General features: G+C 48.4%; 1 protein-coding gene across 5 annotated transcripts in view; it reads left to right on the top strand.

The window, feature by feature from the left end:
- Positions 1-2,735: 2,735 nt before the first annotated feature.
- Positions 2,736-17,053, top strand: part of LOC310686991 (endonuclease domain-containing 1 protein-like) — a 152,296-nt gene continuing 137,978 nt past the window's right edge. For all 5 annotated transcript variants that reach the window (XM_083461590.1, XM_083461591.1, XM_083461588.1 and 2 more), the window contains exon 1: positions 2,736-3,569. The gene's annotated coding sequence lies outside the window, so the exon portion shown is untranslated. The remainder of the gene's footprint in view (positions 3,570-17,053) is intronic.

Genomic DNA, 17,053 nt, shown 5'->3' on the forward strand with positions numbered 1-17,053 from the left:
ACAATACGTTAAGTGGAAGGGGTCAATACGTTAAGTGGAATGGGTGGCGCTGTGGGTTAAACTACAGAGCCTAGGACTTGCCAATCAGAAGGTCAGCGGTTCGAATCCCCGCGATGGGGTGAGCTCCTGTTGCTCGCTCCCAGCTCCTGCCAACCTAGCAGTTCGAAAGCACACCACTGCAAGTAGATAAATAGGTACCACTCCAGCGGGAAGGTAAATGGCGTTTACGTGCGCTGCTCTGGTTTGCCAGAAGCGGCTTAGTCATGCTGGCCACATGACTCGGAAGCTGTACGCCGGCTCCCTTGGCCAATAAAGCGAGATGAGTGCCGCAACCCCAGAGTCGCTCACGACTGGACCTGATGGTCAGGGGTCCCTTTACTCTTTACCCTTTAAGTGGAAGGGAGACGTTTTGTTTCAGAAGCGTCACTGAACCTTCCAGCTTCCTGCTCAGCGCAAAAGTCTAATTAGCTAAATAACCTCATTGTGGAAACTTAAAACACATTGTGGAGATGGAGAAATTTGGATAAACAAGAGAGGTATTAACCTAGTACTGAAATAGGTTGTTGTTGTTGTTGTCGCTGTGATCAACAGAAAAAGTCTTACAGTATGAGACAACTCATAGAATCCAATAAACAAACAGCAGCTTAGGAATTTAGGCTTACATCACATGGGACCATAGTAAACACTTATCATCAAATTAATATTTTTGCATAATGCAATGCATTACTGTAACCCTTAACAGTTTGTAATTTTGACATAGTTTCCCCAAGTCTCGATAACGTGGCACTTTGCTGTTGCCCATACTCTTACAAAACCCTTTTATTTTTTGTTACATTTCCAAATGTGATTGCTAATATTTCTCAAAGGCATGAGAGTTAAATAATATAGGTCTGCTTCAAAATATTTCACTGGGATAACATATTTTACATAGTTTAACAGAAATATTAATGGGTCCACATTTTCTAGGGACCTGGATAATGAAGTTCTGATTATTTGTTTATATCAAGAAACCAGGTATTTCCTCAAGCCTATGATAAGAAGATGTTTGGTGATTTAAAAGGATTTCCAAACCTCTTACTGTATATAGTATATGTGCAATATAAAACCAATGCCCATTAAAACAGAAAAACAACAACCTAAAATAATAAATCAATGGTACAAAAACTGATAAAAGTGAACAAAACAAAACCAGAAGATTCAAACACATAAAATACATCATTTTGATCTTAAGGGTCAGGGAAAGCCTAGGCAAAAAAACAAGCCTTTACTAGACCCCTGAAGCAAGTAATGGTTGCAGCTTCATTTATGGCAAAGGGAAGGGCAATCCACAGTACAGAAAATGAATGTTTTGGGGTCACTACCCTATGATATTCTGTGGGGTGTGGTGCCACAAGCAGAATTTCCCTAGGTGTTCTAAATGATCTTACAGGCAGCATCTAATTGATGTCTTGTATAATTAGTCCCCATGCTACCACTCTGAAGTAGATCATGATTCCCATTTTACATCAAAACAAGGCTGAGACTGGGAGACAGGTTCAAATCCATGAAACAAACCCATGGTTGTGTTGGGACTGAAAGATAGTTACTCCATGTCTATATGGCTTGAAACCGAACTGATTGGCCTCATCACTTGCTGACGCATCAACCAGTGAGCATTAATGTGTGAGCAGACAAGGACGAAAATAATTTATGCTTGATGTGGGCTTCCTGTAGGCAACCGGTTGGCCTCTGTAAGAGGATGCTGGACTAGATCGGCCTTTTAACCCGATCACACAGGGGATATTAATGTTCAATCCATGGTTTTAATTGTGGGCTTGCAAAGACAAACAAGTCATCAGTTGATGCTGAGAGCATATGTCTGAAGTCTCTAAACCAGAGACAGCCAAAATGATGCCTCCAGATTATGCCCCTAAACCATGGGGATAAACCAGGTTCAAGTTTCGGTTCAGATCTATAAACCACGCACCGGATGGCCCAGAGAAGGGAGGGCACACATTTCTTGACTTTATGAGCCTGCATTAAAACAAAACTATCGACTGCGAGATGCATTCTACGGAAGCGACGTTTTGCGAAGCACATCTTCCAGGTCCCATCTGCTTCAGGCTGCAACTTCTCTCCCCCTTTCTTTCAACACAAACAAGTTTTTCTCCTTCCTCGTTTCTGCTTCTGTCAGCACTGCAAAGGCCCGAGACAGCTGCGGAAGAGCGAAGCTGCATTTTCTTTATGCCAGAAAGCACCTTTTCCCGAGTTGCTCAGAGGGGCTGTGCTGAGACCCTGTGCAATCCCTGTGGCAAACCGAGTGATGCCGATACCTAGCAAGCAGAACCCAGACAGGTTTTTGTTTTGAGTGAAAAACAAACAACCCATTTACTCCTATTTCCCATCAGTTGTTGTTGTTATTATTATCATCATCATCATTATTGCATTACTGCACAGGATAATAATGCATTCTCCCCCATCAATTCCTTTTTACTTGTTAACTCTTGGGGAAGCTATTCCTGCTGCTTAAAGAGACCCCCTAGCATCCAATTCTCCAGGTGCGCCCCCCCCCCCTTTTGCAAATGTGCTTGCTCATTACTGTACACCAGTGGCGTAGCGTGGGTTGTCAGCACCCGGGGCAAGGCAAGTAATTTGCGCCCCCTAACCCGTGGATCTGCGTCCCCTAACCCTAACCCCCAGATGTTGCGCCCGGTGCGTCCGGGCCCCCCCCTGCACCCCCCACGCTACGCCACTGCTGTACACCTCTCCTCTTGCTTTTTGGGAAAGGCATCTGCGCCGGATTCCTCCTGGTGCCTCTCCTGTTTCTGACCTCGGTGTGGTTCCCCCCCCCCCTCTGTTGTTGTTGTTCCTTGTTTCCCTCCAGACAAAACTTGGTGATGCTGGTGGTCCTGTTGCAAACAGCCCGGCGTGTTGCGTCGGCGGGGATTAGGCGAGATGATGGTGAGGTTTGGGGCTTCTGGGTTGGTGTTTTGGCTTTTTCCTATTTTTTTTTTTTTTTGGCTCGCTGCTGCCGCCGCTGCAGAGTCACGTGGGAGTCCCCGAAGTTTCCATAGCGAGGCCTCTCGGCGTCACATGATGGCCACGATATAATGAAACAACATTGTAGCGAGGGAAGCAGTGCCCGAGCGCCGGGCGGCGGCGAGAGAGAGGCGCGCGGGGCGCCGCCGGCGCGCACGGGGAGGCGGAGAAAGTTCTCGGCCGCGCCGGCAGCAGCAGCAGCAGCCCTGGGAACCCGGTGCAGCTTCGGCTGAAGGGGCGTCGCTACGGGTTAAAGGCAGCAGCAGAGCCGGCCAACCCCGCTTTCTTCCCAGCCCGGAGCGAGAGGAACTTTGCGCGCCAGCCTGCGTGGGAATTGCACCTGCTCCGGGCCGGAGAGAGCGCGCGCCTGGCCATCATAGGATTGGAAGAGATCCCGAGGATCGTCTAGTCCAGCCCCCTGCAATGCTGGGAAAAAGGGGTCCGCGTGGGTTTGGAAATTTTTGCTTGGGGGGGGAATTATTTCCTTCTCTCCCCCCCCTCCTTTTTTCATCTTCTTTGGGAAGAAGAAGACCCGCGCCTGGATCGCGAAGGTGAGTTTATTTATAGGGAGGATTTGTTGGGGGGGGGCAAGGATTGAGGAGAAGGCAAAGATGCGCATCCCCGGGCAAGGAAGGATGGCGCTCGGCGTTGGGTCCGTTTCCGAGACGCTGCGTTTTCGTTTCGCCACCTCTTCTTGGCACTGCCCGGTCGTGTCCCCCCCCCGGCTCTGCTAGGAAGGCAGAGCGAAGGCCGGGCTGTTCTTTAAAAGAATTCTCTTTCCTATTTTTTGTTTTGTTAAAGAGGCGATCGCTCCATGGTGGCGGTGGCGCTGCTTCCGCGCGGGGCTCCGGGCGCACCGGGCTCGGCGGGCGCCCCTCCTGCGGGCGGCGTGGCGTGCGTGCGCCTCGCCCCCCCCCCGCGATGTCCGCATTCCAGCTAATGTTGCGCAGATAAAATTCAAACTTGAGGTAAACAGAGGAGGAGGAGGGGCGGGAGGGAGGGAGGTTGTTTCCATCCTTAGATCCCACCTCCTCCTCCTCCTCCCAGGCGGAAACACCTCCCGGTTCAAGAGATGAGAACAGTCCCCAGATCTCCTCCAACCCCATCCATCCCTAGATTCCTTCACTTCTTAGGTGGGCAGGGGCTCCTAGCTGATGCCCGGAACTCTCCACCCAGGGGTGAAAGAGCAGGTGTCCTTGCAACGCCAGGCATCCTCTCCCCAAGTTTAACAACCCAAGACACCTCCAACGTTGGGCTTGCTTTTTGTTCACCATTTGGAAAGCGCCATGCTCCTTTCCCGGTTAGCTGCAAAACATCTTTCCTCCAAGGAAAGGGGTATTGCAACCTCTCTAACCTCCCCATATTAAAACACCCAGGTTTTATAATCAGCCAGAGCAGCGTTTTTGTACAGGGGCATGGAGTAGTCAGTAGGACTTGGCAGCAGTTATCTTGCTTGCACTCCTGACAACAACCTTGCAGGGTAGACCAGTGTCGCTGTGCTTGTGTTGCAGTTTGGTGTGGAGGCGGTAAGAGGGGAGGGGGTTGTCCCTGAGGCCTATGGGTGAGTTTCTGGAGGAGGAGGAAGAAACGCTCCCTCCTTGCTTCATGGCATAACCCAGGGGCGAAACACGGCTTTATTTCACCCAGGTCAAAGACTCCAGTTTGGGGGGCATCCCCCCATGTACATCTGCGTACATGCACAGGCTGGGAGCCTCAATGGCGCCCCTCTGGAAGCTTCACCTGGGGCAAAAATCCAGCTAGGACCCTTCCCCCCCCCCGGCCCCATAGCTATGGCCCTGGTAGAATCCCTATCACTACCTCCTCTCCCGTTTTTGCTTGGTCTCTTCCTTACCTAAAAAAAGCTCTGTGTGTATGTGTACACAGAAAGGTCAGAAAAGGAAATACTGTGTGACCCTCTTACCCACTCTTGCCCCAGGAAATCCAAGGCTTAAGGTCCGCTTCTCATTTTGCTCTTACAATACCGCAGCCTTGCTGAAAGCAAGAGGAGCGGTGCAGTGGGGAGTTTTGTAGTAGTGGAGCTTACAAAGAGAGGGTTGATGAACGTAGGAGCCAGTGGAGGAACGCTGGGCTGGTGGGTTGTGTGGTTGTTTTCGCCAAACTTCTGGGCAAAGGAGAGAACCTCAGGGGCGTTCGGTGGGTGCTGCTCTGTAGACCTTTGCTGAAAGACCCTCCCTCTCCCAGGAACCTGCAAGGAAAGTCACGGGAGCCTTGCTCTCTCCTTGGCCTCTGGTCCCCTTAAGGCTTCTGCAGTTTCGGGCATATCGCTCATGACATGCAAAACGCTGTAATAACAGGGTGGAGGTTTGTGGGGGTTTGTGGAAGCGACAGCTGGGCGTGCGTGAGGTTAGACGGTGTTGACAGCTGGCTGCGTATGTGGCTCAGCGGTGTTGGTGGAGAGAGGAGAGCGAATGGTAGTAGTGAAGGGGCAGGCACACAGGTAGTGTGCGACCAGCGGTGGTGGTTTTTGTGATGTGCTTCCTGCGGGGTGGGGGTGGGGGTGGGAAGCAGACGGGTGCTTTTTGCCCAGTGGGATGCTTGAGGCTGTGTTGACATGACTTAAGAGAAAACTTCCCCTCTGCCCAAACCGCTTGGAGGGAGGTGCAGGCGATGGATTGGTTAACTGTGGGTGGAGATGTTTCAGGAAGTGCTTGTTGTGTTGAATAACAGGCTAGCTGTTAAAAGAGTGTTGCATGCCTGCCTGGTGTCTGTGGTTGTTCCTCCGCCGCCTCCCCAGGCCTCCTTGCCTTCCAGGGTAATACTTAGCAACTTCGCTGTACGTTTTGCATCCAGAGAGAGCTGCCTGTGCAAACATTTCACTAATTAATTGATGCAAGTTTCCCCTCTGCGAATGTTCTCTGGTGGCAGGGAACAGCTTGCCTCCAGTGGCATGCAGAGAGAGAGAGAGAGAGAGGGTTAGTGAGGAAGCCAGAAGCTGGAACATTTAAATAAACAGTCTTAAAGGCATATTCATATGCATACATAAGTCGTATTTTTTTTCTCTCTCTCTCTTTGTCTTTTACACACACACACACACACACACACACAATTGCCTCCTAGAAGCTCAGCTCAGTTTGGGTAACAACATGTTATTTAAAACTGTGGCAACGAAACCGGAGAAGTTGAATTATGAGGAAGTGAATAGGCTTTTCCGGCATTTTTCTTTGGTAAAAGGAAAATAACCTAGATTCCTCTCTTCCCCCGTGGTGAGACGTCTTCTTTTATTTAAGAAAACCCTTTCTAAGATATTTGTAGTACTGGGTCCCACCACAACCTTCCCTCCCCCCCCCCTCCCTGCAACAAACACCCTTTAAAGCTGGGATGAAGGTAGGGTTTTGCAGATTAGCCAGTTAGAAGAGAAGGCAGGCTTTAAGGCTGTGGTGGTGCTGTCTGACCGATGTGTGCGTGTGAAGCATTTGAGAAGGCAAAAAGTAGGAACTATGCCATTTTCCTGTGCGCATGGAACGGGGCATTGGATGTTCACAGGGTTGCCTTGGGGTAATCTCAGGATAAAGGAGCAGGAGTCCCACACGAGTACGTATCACCCACGTTAAATCAGCTTGCAGCTACCGTGGTTTCTTGAACTTCACAGATGAGTTAAGGGGTCTTTATTTGCTATGGCAATAACAGTGTTGGTATCTTTAGATTAAAGACCATATATGTATTTATGGACAAGGAGTTGATTCTTCTAGGTAACACAGCTTAATTAGGAGTATGAAGGCCCCCCCCCCCCAAAAGAGCCTGGGGGAAATTTGGGGCCATTTGTTTTCCGACTGGCTTAGGCTGAATGTAAAAGGGCTTTTGGTCTGATTGTGTGTGTGTGTGTTTTTGTGTTGCTGGGAAGCCTCCTCACACTGCTGTGCATGTTCCATGGCAAATTGGCCCGTGTGTGTGTGTGTGTGTGTGTGTGTGTGTGTTTTTAGCCTAGCACTACTGACCCACAGCTAGGATGGTTTGTGGCAGAGTACAAGATGTTCAGTCCTGTGCATGGGAGAGAGCTTGCAAATAACCAGCTCACTGCAGGCTGGGAACCAATGCTTCCAGATTCCAAGCTGCTGATTTGTGCCTGGCGATGGTGTGAAACGCTGCTAAATGAGGGCAAAGGGCCGGTTTGTTGTGTGTGTGTGTCTCATTCTGGGGAGAAAGAACTCTCTTATAGAAACCACAGAGGCCTCTCCATAGAGGAAGGTGGCTAATTTTATTGGGATAGGTTCTGAGGGTACAAACACAGGCTATATTATCACAAATATATGCTTTTTAACGTCTCTGAACCACCGTGCTTTACTGGACTGACTGAAAAGCAGTTTTCGTAAGAAAAAGGGGGAAGGTAATCTGCATTATTTTGTATCGAAGGAGGGTGTGGCTGTGCCGGATTAATTGATGCGTACGATCTTCCGTACGAAACATGGGCTGTTGTGCGTTGCGGGCTCTGTGTTAAGATTCGAGAGCTGCACTGGGGAGTGGTTTGTGTTTGGGAGTCCAGGGTTTTTAATGGCATAGGTAATGATGGTGTTACGAGGCACAAAGAACAAAGCAGAAATTGTGGGGCCTGGATGTGGCCGGGGAAGCAACAGAAAAATGGTTACCAGAAATGGAAGGGGGTGGGCGGGAGATGATTCGGCTACCTCTGTGCATGAACGCAGGGCAAACATGCACAAACTCTTATAGCACATCTGTACACACGAAGACATGAGCCTTGTTCTAGCGTGGGGTCCTGCAGAGATTGCAAAAGTGCTGTTTGCTTCGAACCGGAACGGATGCACATGGTGCTGCCATGTGAAGATCTGTGCCTCGATAAGAGGTTCACAGAGGTGGCCGGCGCCATTTTTGCTAGGCTGTGGTGCGTGGGGATCTCGTATCTGCTGCATAAAAACTAGCCAATGGATGGCATCATCATCCTCTTGTTCTGGGATGCTCCTTGATCAGCGCAAGATATGTGGGCCGCCGTAAATAAACAGGTTGAGAGGGAGGCACCAGATCCCACAGCATGGCCAGATATGCTTCAGAAAGAAGCGGGGAGTGTTGCTCTCGACAAAAACATGATTTTGCACATGTTCACAGGGATGGTACCCAGATTGGTTTATGGAATCCTTCTTAGGGGGGAAGCTGTGCCCAAAAGCACCCTGCCTTTCATGGCATGCTTTTCAGAAACCAAGTACTGGGGTTGTGAAGAGGTTTGCCCTGCTGTGTTGTCTTGTTTTGTGGCAGAGAAAGAGAGAACAGATGCTGTGAAGAGGTTTCATTTTGCTGCTTTCTAGATGGAAGGAAGCCCTGGTTTTGTTTCGTTTCTCTTGCATGAGGGTGGCATTAAAGTCAAAAGGGCATTTTTGTAGGGGGGGGGCAAATGTTGCAGTCCCTGATGTATTCTCAGTTTGGGGCATTTGTTTTGTGGAATAACAACTGGGTGACTGGGGGCGGCCGCCGAGACCACATAACATCTGTTTTGAAAGACCTACATTGGCACCCAGTATGTTTCTGAGCACAATTCAAAGTGTTGGTGCTGACCTTTAAAGCCCTAAACGGCCTTGGTCCTGTATACCTGAAGGAACGTCTCCACCCCAATCGTTCTGCTCAGAAGCTGAGGTCCAGTGCCGAGGGCCTTCTGGCGGTTCCCTCATTGCGAGAAGCAAAGCTACAGGGAACCAGGCAGAGGGCCTTCTTGGTGGTGGTGCCCGCCCTGTGGAACGCCCTCCCATTAGATGTCAAAGAGATAAACAACTACCTGACATTTAGAAGACATCTTAAGGCAGCCCTGTTCAGGGAAGTTTTTAATCTCTGATATTTTACTGTATTGTTGGTTTCTATGGAAGCCGCCCAGAGTGGCTGGGGAAACCCAGCCAGATGGGCGAGTACAAATAATAAATTGTTGTTGTTGTTGTTGTTGTTGTTATAACGGGAAGGTATGGATGCCAGGAAAGTGTTTGCTTCCAGCATTCCTCCCCCAGAACAAGGACAATGCATCTTGGCTCTGTGTTGGGCTGGAAAGTTCTTTGCAATTTAGGCTTCCCTTCACGTCTTTTGTGGGATACCTCGCACTTTATAAATATATATATATATGTATATAAAATATCATATATGTAGGGCCTCGCGCCGCCCTTGTCCCCGCCCCTTCTCTGTTCCAGTAACAAGAAGCCGAAAGCACCAGCCTGAAGATGACGAGTGAGACCTCGTCGAAACGTCGCCTAGACACCCCAACTTTTACACGGGAAGACACCCGAGGACACCAAAACCTGCATTCCTGTACCCGTGAAAATCTACGAAAACAAATATCATATATATATATATAAAATATTTTATATATATATATATATATATTTTTTTTTTTTTTTCTCCAAGCGGGCAGCCTTGTTAGTCCGCTTCACGCACGCACAGAGCAATATCTATCTGTTGCCGTTAGGGGGCCCGTGACACCTTTCACGCGTTGCGAGGTTCACACGTGCACCCGAAATGAGGCAAACTGCTCTGGAACTGCGAGTATCAGCCTTCTCGGATTGGCTCCCTTTCTGCGCCTGCCTGTCCTGCGCCCCGCGAACGCGGGTTTGGCTGCCTGACGCGTAACATGAGGAATGTTGCTGTTGTTATTGTTATCATTTTGTGAGGGGAGACTTTTATGTGGGGAAAGTGTCGGACTTGTTTTCAGGCGCGTCTTGGGAACGCGCGGCTTTGGCGTGTCTGAGGAGAGAACCGTGTCTCTTCCTCCGTGTGAATGTGTATGGGTCGCCTCAGGAGTTTGTTTTGACAGCCGGGCTTTTCCTCCCTCCCTCCTCACAGTGACGTGCCAAGCCCCGCCCACCCCGCTGCGCTCCCAGCCAACACGAACACGAACGCAGCTCCCGCTGCCAAGCAGCGGCTTCCGCCCTCAGCCTCCCAAACCCGGCCGGCGCCACCTCGCACTGACTGCGGCACTGCCGCCGGCGAGCCCGCCCACACACTCGCGGCCGCCTAATCAAAACCCTGCGCTCCTCCCTCCGCACCGTTGCCAGCCAATCACAGCCTAGCGCCGCTGCCTTCCAGCCACGCCCTCAGCTTCCCCCCTCCCTCCCCCCTCCCAGGCGCTCTCCCCCGCGCGTGTGCTGATTGGCTTCTCCTCCTCAAGTACGTCTCTCGCTCTCCTCTCCTCCGCTCCCTCCCCTCCCTGCCTGCTTCTCCAGTGTTTGTTATGGTCCGGCCTCGTGCCGCCGGCTCATTTTGTCACGCGGCAGGGCCTCGCGCCGCCCTTGTCCCCGCCCCTTCTCGCTCGTTCGCTCCCTTTCCTCGTGCTTAGCTCCCTCTACACCCCCCCACCCCGAACCTTGTGGCGACGAGGCTTCTGATTGGCTGAGAGGAAGGCGGGAGGGAAGGAGGGGAGCTAAAAAGCGTTTATGGCGTTTTACCTCAGACACCCTGGTCCTTGAATTTTATTGGATTTTATACTAAATGCGCGCGCGCGCACGTAGATCTATTTATATTTAGGCATACACACACGTATATAGATTTACATACGTACATCTCTATGTATATCTACATATATCTATATAATATATATGTAGATATACATTTATAAATATATGTGTGTGTGTGGAGAGAGAGAGAGAAGTTTGTATATCTACATATATAGCTATATTGCTATAATATATATGTAGATATACATTTATAGATATATATGTGTGTGTGTGTGTGGAGAGAGAGGACACTGCCAACAATAATGGCACTGCCTGCTCTTGGGTTCCTTCTTACGCATGGACAAAATTGTGAAGAAGAGAAATAATCCTCATGATTATGAATAAACGTTGAGTTACTGTCAGTGGGCTCCTGTTGTCAGAATAATTTAACACCAGTTTTATTCTCCCACAAACCCTTCAAACTGCGTGTTCAGTCGCTGCAGCAGGTAGAAGTTCAACAGGCAGAAATGGCTGCTGTGGCTTTTGTCTCTGCCTCAGGGGAAGCTGCACCTGGCCAGTACCCGCCTGCCAGCTGTTTAAAGCAATATGGCCGAGAAGTTCCCTTAGCTACCGATTGGACCACCCCACCCTCATCTTCAGGAAATGTTGTGTTATTTCGACACAATGGCTGCGGAAAGAAATGTTGCAGCGCTAGCTGTGGGAGTGGAGCCCAATGATCCCTGAATTCTAGCAACTCGTAATATAAATATAATAATAATAGTAGTAGTAGTAGTATTGTGTGCAACATTTGTTATGGCAAGAACAACTTGCTGCCTTTGTGAAGAGAGCAGGGATCAGGGAAACTGCCCTTACATGTACTATTATTAGGACTATAGTTCCCATCGTCCATTGCCATTGGCCATGGTGTCTGGGGCTGATGGGAATTGGAGTCCAGCAACATCCGCTCACACCCTGATACAGCCCAAGGGCCTTATTGCCGCCTGGGCCGCCTTCTGGGGGCCACATGCCAATGATAGGCAAGGGCCAGAGCCACAAGTGGGTGGGAGCAGCTGAGGCAACATCGATACTTGCACAGAATTCTTACTATGAGTTAAATTTATATACCGCCGGTTGTCCAGAGAAAATTACAGGGCAGTTTTACGGCATCAAAATGCAAAATGCAAAGCCCAAATGCATATCATAATCGCAACAACAACCGATAACCGCCTCGCTCCCCCCAAACACAATTAAAATGGCCATAGATGTTTTAATTATAATCAGCCAAAGGCCTGGCTATCGAGTTACTGCATAACAGAAGTATCCTTTCTGAATCCCGTCCCACACCCTTCTCTATCTTCCATTCAGGCAAGCAGGAGGCATTATCAGATTTCAAGCAAAACAAAAGTACGCAAGCAAGGTGAGGCTGCAAGGGGATCTGTGCAGCCAAAGGCCCAGACATGATCCTTTGCATTTAAGATTTTACAGACTTCGTTTAGGGAATGCTAGTGTGTTTTTTCTCCATGCTGGGCTGATGCATTGCTTTATTGTTTTGCTGCTAAATACGCAAAGGCAGGAGGCCTGCCTTTTGGTCAGCAACCCCAGGACCGGATTCATTCTCAAGCCGGCTTTATAGCAGTTGCACCTTTGATGCTGTTGCCAGCATGAATCCCACTGGTCTGCAGTCTCCGTCTCGTACTCGGGTGGGCTATTGCTGGCCAGCCAGATTTCTTGCAGGAACCTCAGTAGATGTTGCCAAGATTATTAAAACAGCCACCACCAGGTAGCTCTGCCGCCGCTGATTCGGCCCTGAAGGTTTCCATTATACGTCCCCCTCCTTTTGCTTTTTTTTGCGTGGCACCAAAATAGCCGACTGCAGGCTGGTGACTCATGAGAAAAACACCTGTTTGGTCACATTTGAGCGGAGCGAAACAATGCGGCAGGTAGGCAGGCGGGCAGCTGCGAAAAGGAGGATAGTGGGGTTTCTGCACAGAGGAGGAAATTTTGGAACGGAGGAAGCTTCTCTGTCTAGGTCTGTATTTTCTGCACTGAGTCACAGTGGCTCTCCAAGGTTTCAGGGCTGGGAATGCAAGAAAGTTGCTCTGAACTATGGCGAGAGAGGTTCCAAACTCTGTCTTTTGCATCGTTGTTAAAGCTGCAGGAGTCTCTTAGGCATCTGTTCTGCGTTTGGCCACTGTCATGTGAGGATATTTATTTGTTTAAAAGCATGCATAAGTGCCTCAATATTTTGAATATCTCTAAGCGGTTATAATCTGGACACTGGATGTTAGCTGCCTCTAAATCTCCAGATTCAGCAGGAGGCAAAATGACCATGGCTTGTCCCACCCAATGTTCAAAATTTCCCAGGCGCATTTTGCACCTGGTTATCAGCTATTGGGACCAAGTGAAAATGCCTGGGCCTGACACCATCTGGAGGTGCATGTTTTTGCATGGGTCTTGCCTGTTTTCACACACTAGGAACACACCCTGTAGAATCCTGTCCATTATATTTTATCTGCACAATCAGAATGAATTTCTGGAAGCAAAAAGTCGTCTTGAAAAATATGGCTTTCGAGCCTTCTGGCCCCCAAATGGCAGTCAGGCATTCCATTTTGGCGACTAACCCTGCTTTAAGGAGGCTTTTGGCACCTAGCTTATATATCTGAGTTTCTAATACTGGCACCTGTTATTTTCCTGATGCTGCCGTCAACTGCCCCTTACTGGCTGTGGAAAACCCTTTTGAAGAAAGAGGCAGGTGACCGGACCAGGGAATGGGGTCATCCTGATTGTTGCTTCTCTTGCTGCAAAGAAGGGGGGGGGATATTACTATTATTATGTTATTCTGATTATTATCCTTAGGGCTGCCATACGTCCGGAATTCCCCAGTCATACCTGGGATCTGTTCTTCAAAAATGGCGTCTGGGCAGAATTTTCTGAAAATTTCTGGACATTTTTGTCCGGAATTTCACTTTGAAATATGGCAACCCTAATTATTCTTATAGATTTGTAAGTTTTTAATTTAAAAAAAAAAAGAAACTTCCTTGCAAGGCAGCTCATGCTGTTGCCTAAAAACAACCATATATAAAAATGAACTGACAATCCAATGTAAATAATAGAGTGGCACTGCTAACAGAATTTGTTCTGCATCTGAAGCCCTTCTTCCTGTGCCCCTTTCCAAGGGAGGTGCAGAGGGTGGCGACATGAGAACGGGCCTTTTCAGTGGTGGCTCCCTGATTATGGAACACTGTCGCCGGTAAGGCACACCTTTCAGTAGCTGCTTTTAGGTGCCGGGCAAAAACATACCTGTTCACCCAGGTCTTTGGATCTTAATTTTAGCAGGTTATGGTGGAGTTGTATCTGCTATATCTGTGTGCATCTGTACCTTACTTACGTATTTTAGGTGTGTTATTCTCTTTTTATATTTGCTTTTTAATGTTCCCCTTTTTTGTAAATTGCTTGTGAGTTTCATTTTTGAAAGAAAGCAACTAGAATAATAAAATAATAGAACTGTACGGTTAGGCACCGCAAGAATCATCTAGTCCAACCCCTGCAGCGCAGGAATCTTTTGCCTAGTGCGAGAAAAGTCTTTCTTGAATAAGAACATTTTCAAAGGGCAAAAGGACAGGGACATAACAGACTCCCCCAGGAAGGGAATTTCACCACCTTGGCGCCAGAAAAGGCGTTGCAACCAGTGTCTGGAATTGAGGATATGACAACCTCAGCTGATGCTACAACTAGAGAAATTCTTGACGTCGCTTTGCAATCCTAGGTGGTCTACTTGGAAGAAAGTCCCATTAAGTTCAATAGGACTTTCTTAGCCATTTTCTCTTTTGAAGCAGCTGGCAGGCTTGCTAGCACACCAATAACATTTCCAGCTATTTGTGGGCTGCCTATCAGATAAAATTATTGCGAGGATATGTTGTCCTTTCCTAAAACACATTTCTGCTAGTAAAAAATACTACCCTTTCTTGATATCTGCCTTGCTGCTGCTTTCATTAGTTTTATTGAATTGATATATATTTTTTCTAACGTAGGAAAATTATTTCTTTTTTGAACCCGAAATTCTGTCCACCTTTCCAAATAAGGGGAAGGGCATCCTGTTGTTATGGTGTCCCGAAGCACAGTTTGTACTGTACTGTTTTATGGAGCAGTTACGATCATGAATACGGAGGGTAAATTTAAAAGGCCCATGACGGACAGCGATTATGCCTTTGCTTTGTGGAAGTATGTAAAAAAATATCTATTATTCTCCTTATGCAAGAGATGCCTGTGGCTTCACATCAAGAGCTAAGGACGTGCCAAGTTTTCAGAAGTTTCAAATGCAAACTCCTTACTTTTAAAAAAACAAAAGTCGGAAGAATTCAAAAGGCATCTTAAAAGGAAATGGCTAACGCATCATCAATCCTACAATACACCGTAATTCGGTTTTTTAGAACTTGAATAACTTTTGCTGATATTTTAACCCATTCCATACCAAGAACGGCCATACCAAAATAATAATAATAATAATAATAATAATAATAATAATAATAATAATTTATACCCCGCCCATCTGGCTGGGTTTCCCCAGCCACTCTGGGCGGCTTCCAACTGAATATTAAAAACAATACAGCATTAGACATTAAAAACTTCCCTAAAGAGGGCTGCCTTCAGTTGTCTTTTAAAAGTAAAATAGTTGTTTATTGCCTTGACATCTGCTGGGAGGGCGTTCCACAGGGAAGGTGCCACTACCAAGAAGGCCCTCTGCCTGGTTCCCTGTAACCTTACTTCTCGCAGTGAGGGAACCGCCAGAAGGCCCTCGGCGCTGGATCTCAGTGTCCGGGCTGAATGATGGGGGTGGAGACGCTCCTTCAGGTATACTGGACCGAGGCCGTTTAGGGCTTTAAAGGTCAGCACCAACACTTTGAATTGTGCTCGGAAACGTACTGGGAGCCAATGCAGATCTCTCAGAACCGGTGTTATGTGGTCCCGGCGGCCACTCCCAGTCACCAGTCTAGCTGCCGCATTCTGGATTAATTGCAGTTTCCGGGTTACCTTCAAATGTAGCCCCACGTAGAGCGCATTGCACTAGTCCAAGCGGGAGATAACCAGAGCATGCACCACTCTGGTGAGACAGTCTGTGGGCAGGTAGGGTCTTAGCCTGCGTACCAGGTGGAGCTGGTAGACAGCTGCCCTGGACACAGAATTAACCTGTGCCTCCATGGATAACTGTGAGTCCAAAATGATTCCCAGACTGCGCACCTCGTCCTTCAGGGGCACAGTTACCCCATTCAGCACTAGGGAATCCCCCACACCCGCCTGCCCCCTGTCCCCCAAAAACAGTACTTCTGTCTTGTCAGGATTCAACCTCAATCTGTTAGCCGCCATCCATCCTCCAACCGCCTCCAACTCACACAAGACCTTCACCACCTTCACTGGTTCTGATTTAAAGGAGAGGTAGAGCTGGGTGTCATCTGCATACTGATGAACACCCAGCCCAAACCCCCTGATGATCTCTCCCAGCGGCTTCATATAGATATTAAAAAGCATGGGGGAGAGGACAGAACCCTGAGGCACCCCACAAGTGAGAGCCCAGGGGTCTGAACACTCATCCCCCACCACCACTTTCTGGACACGGCCCAGGAGAAAGGAGCGGAACCACTGTATAACAGTGCCCCCAGCTCCCAGCCCCTCAAGACCAAAATGCCACTGAGATTCGATAAAATGCCTGTAACAGTACAAAATGTGATAATGAACCAAATTTTTGATTTGCTCATGATTGCACACTGAGATCTAGGGGCCATGGGGGGGTGTGTGGAACGGGTAATCCTATATACCATGCCATCTTTATCCTAGGTGCCAGAAAGCCAGCCTAGACTCTGGAAGATTCTCAAGTTCAGACTTGGGTGAGTCTCTAGGAGGAGGGAATTTCTCAGATGTGGGGCAATAATCCAGAATAACTTTCTCTAGCAGGGATAGAGAACTGGATCCACCCGTGAGCGGAAGCAGACAGCTGTCAATCACCCTACAAAACCACCAACCAGCTGATTGGAGGTTACAGCATCCCCCTTTGAAGTTGCTCCATCAGCGCCAATCAGCTGATTGACATGGGGAGTGTCAAAAGGAGCTTTTGCCTGCTAGAGGCTCCATGTCATATAGAGTTGGAAGGGACCCCAAGGGTCATCTAGTCCAACCCCCTGCATCGCAGCTAAAGCATCCTTGACAGATGACCATCCAACCTCTGCTTAAAAACTTCCAAGGAAGGAGAGCCCACAATGCCCCCATGGAGACTCTTGAACAGCTCTTACTGTCAGAAAGTTTTTCCTGATGTTTATTCGGAATCTCCTTTCTTGTAACTTGAAGTCATTGCTTTGAGTCCCACCCTCCAGAGCAGGAGAAAACAAGCTGGCTCCATCCTCCATGTGACAGCCCTCGAGATATTTGAAGATTGCTATCATATCTCCTCCCAGTCTCCTCTTTTTCAGGCTAATGTTATCCTTTACTAGCTTGCACGGTTTTATGTTTATTATTAACACCATATTTTATTTTATTTTTCTTTCATTCCCCTTTTTGGCACCCAAAATCAGGTTTACCCATTCCCCCTCACCCTGGCGTAGCTATTCTGCCTTTGAAAAGTGTGTGGCAGGCAGAAATTCAGCAGGTGAAGTTTCGCTTGCTGC

Source organism: Podarcis liolepis (assembly GCF_965112155.1).
Source record: "Podarcis liolepis genome assembly, chromosome: 10".
Taxonomy (NCBI): Eukaryota; Metazoa; Chordata; class Lepidosauria; order Squamata; family Lacertidae; genus Podarcis; species Podarcis liolepis.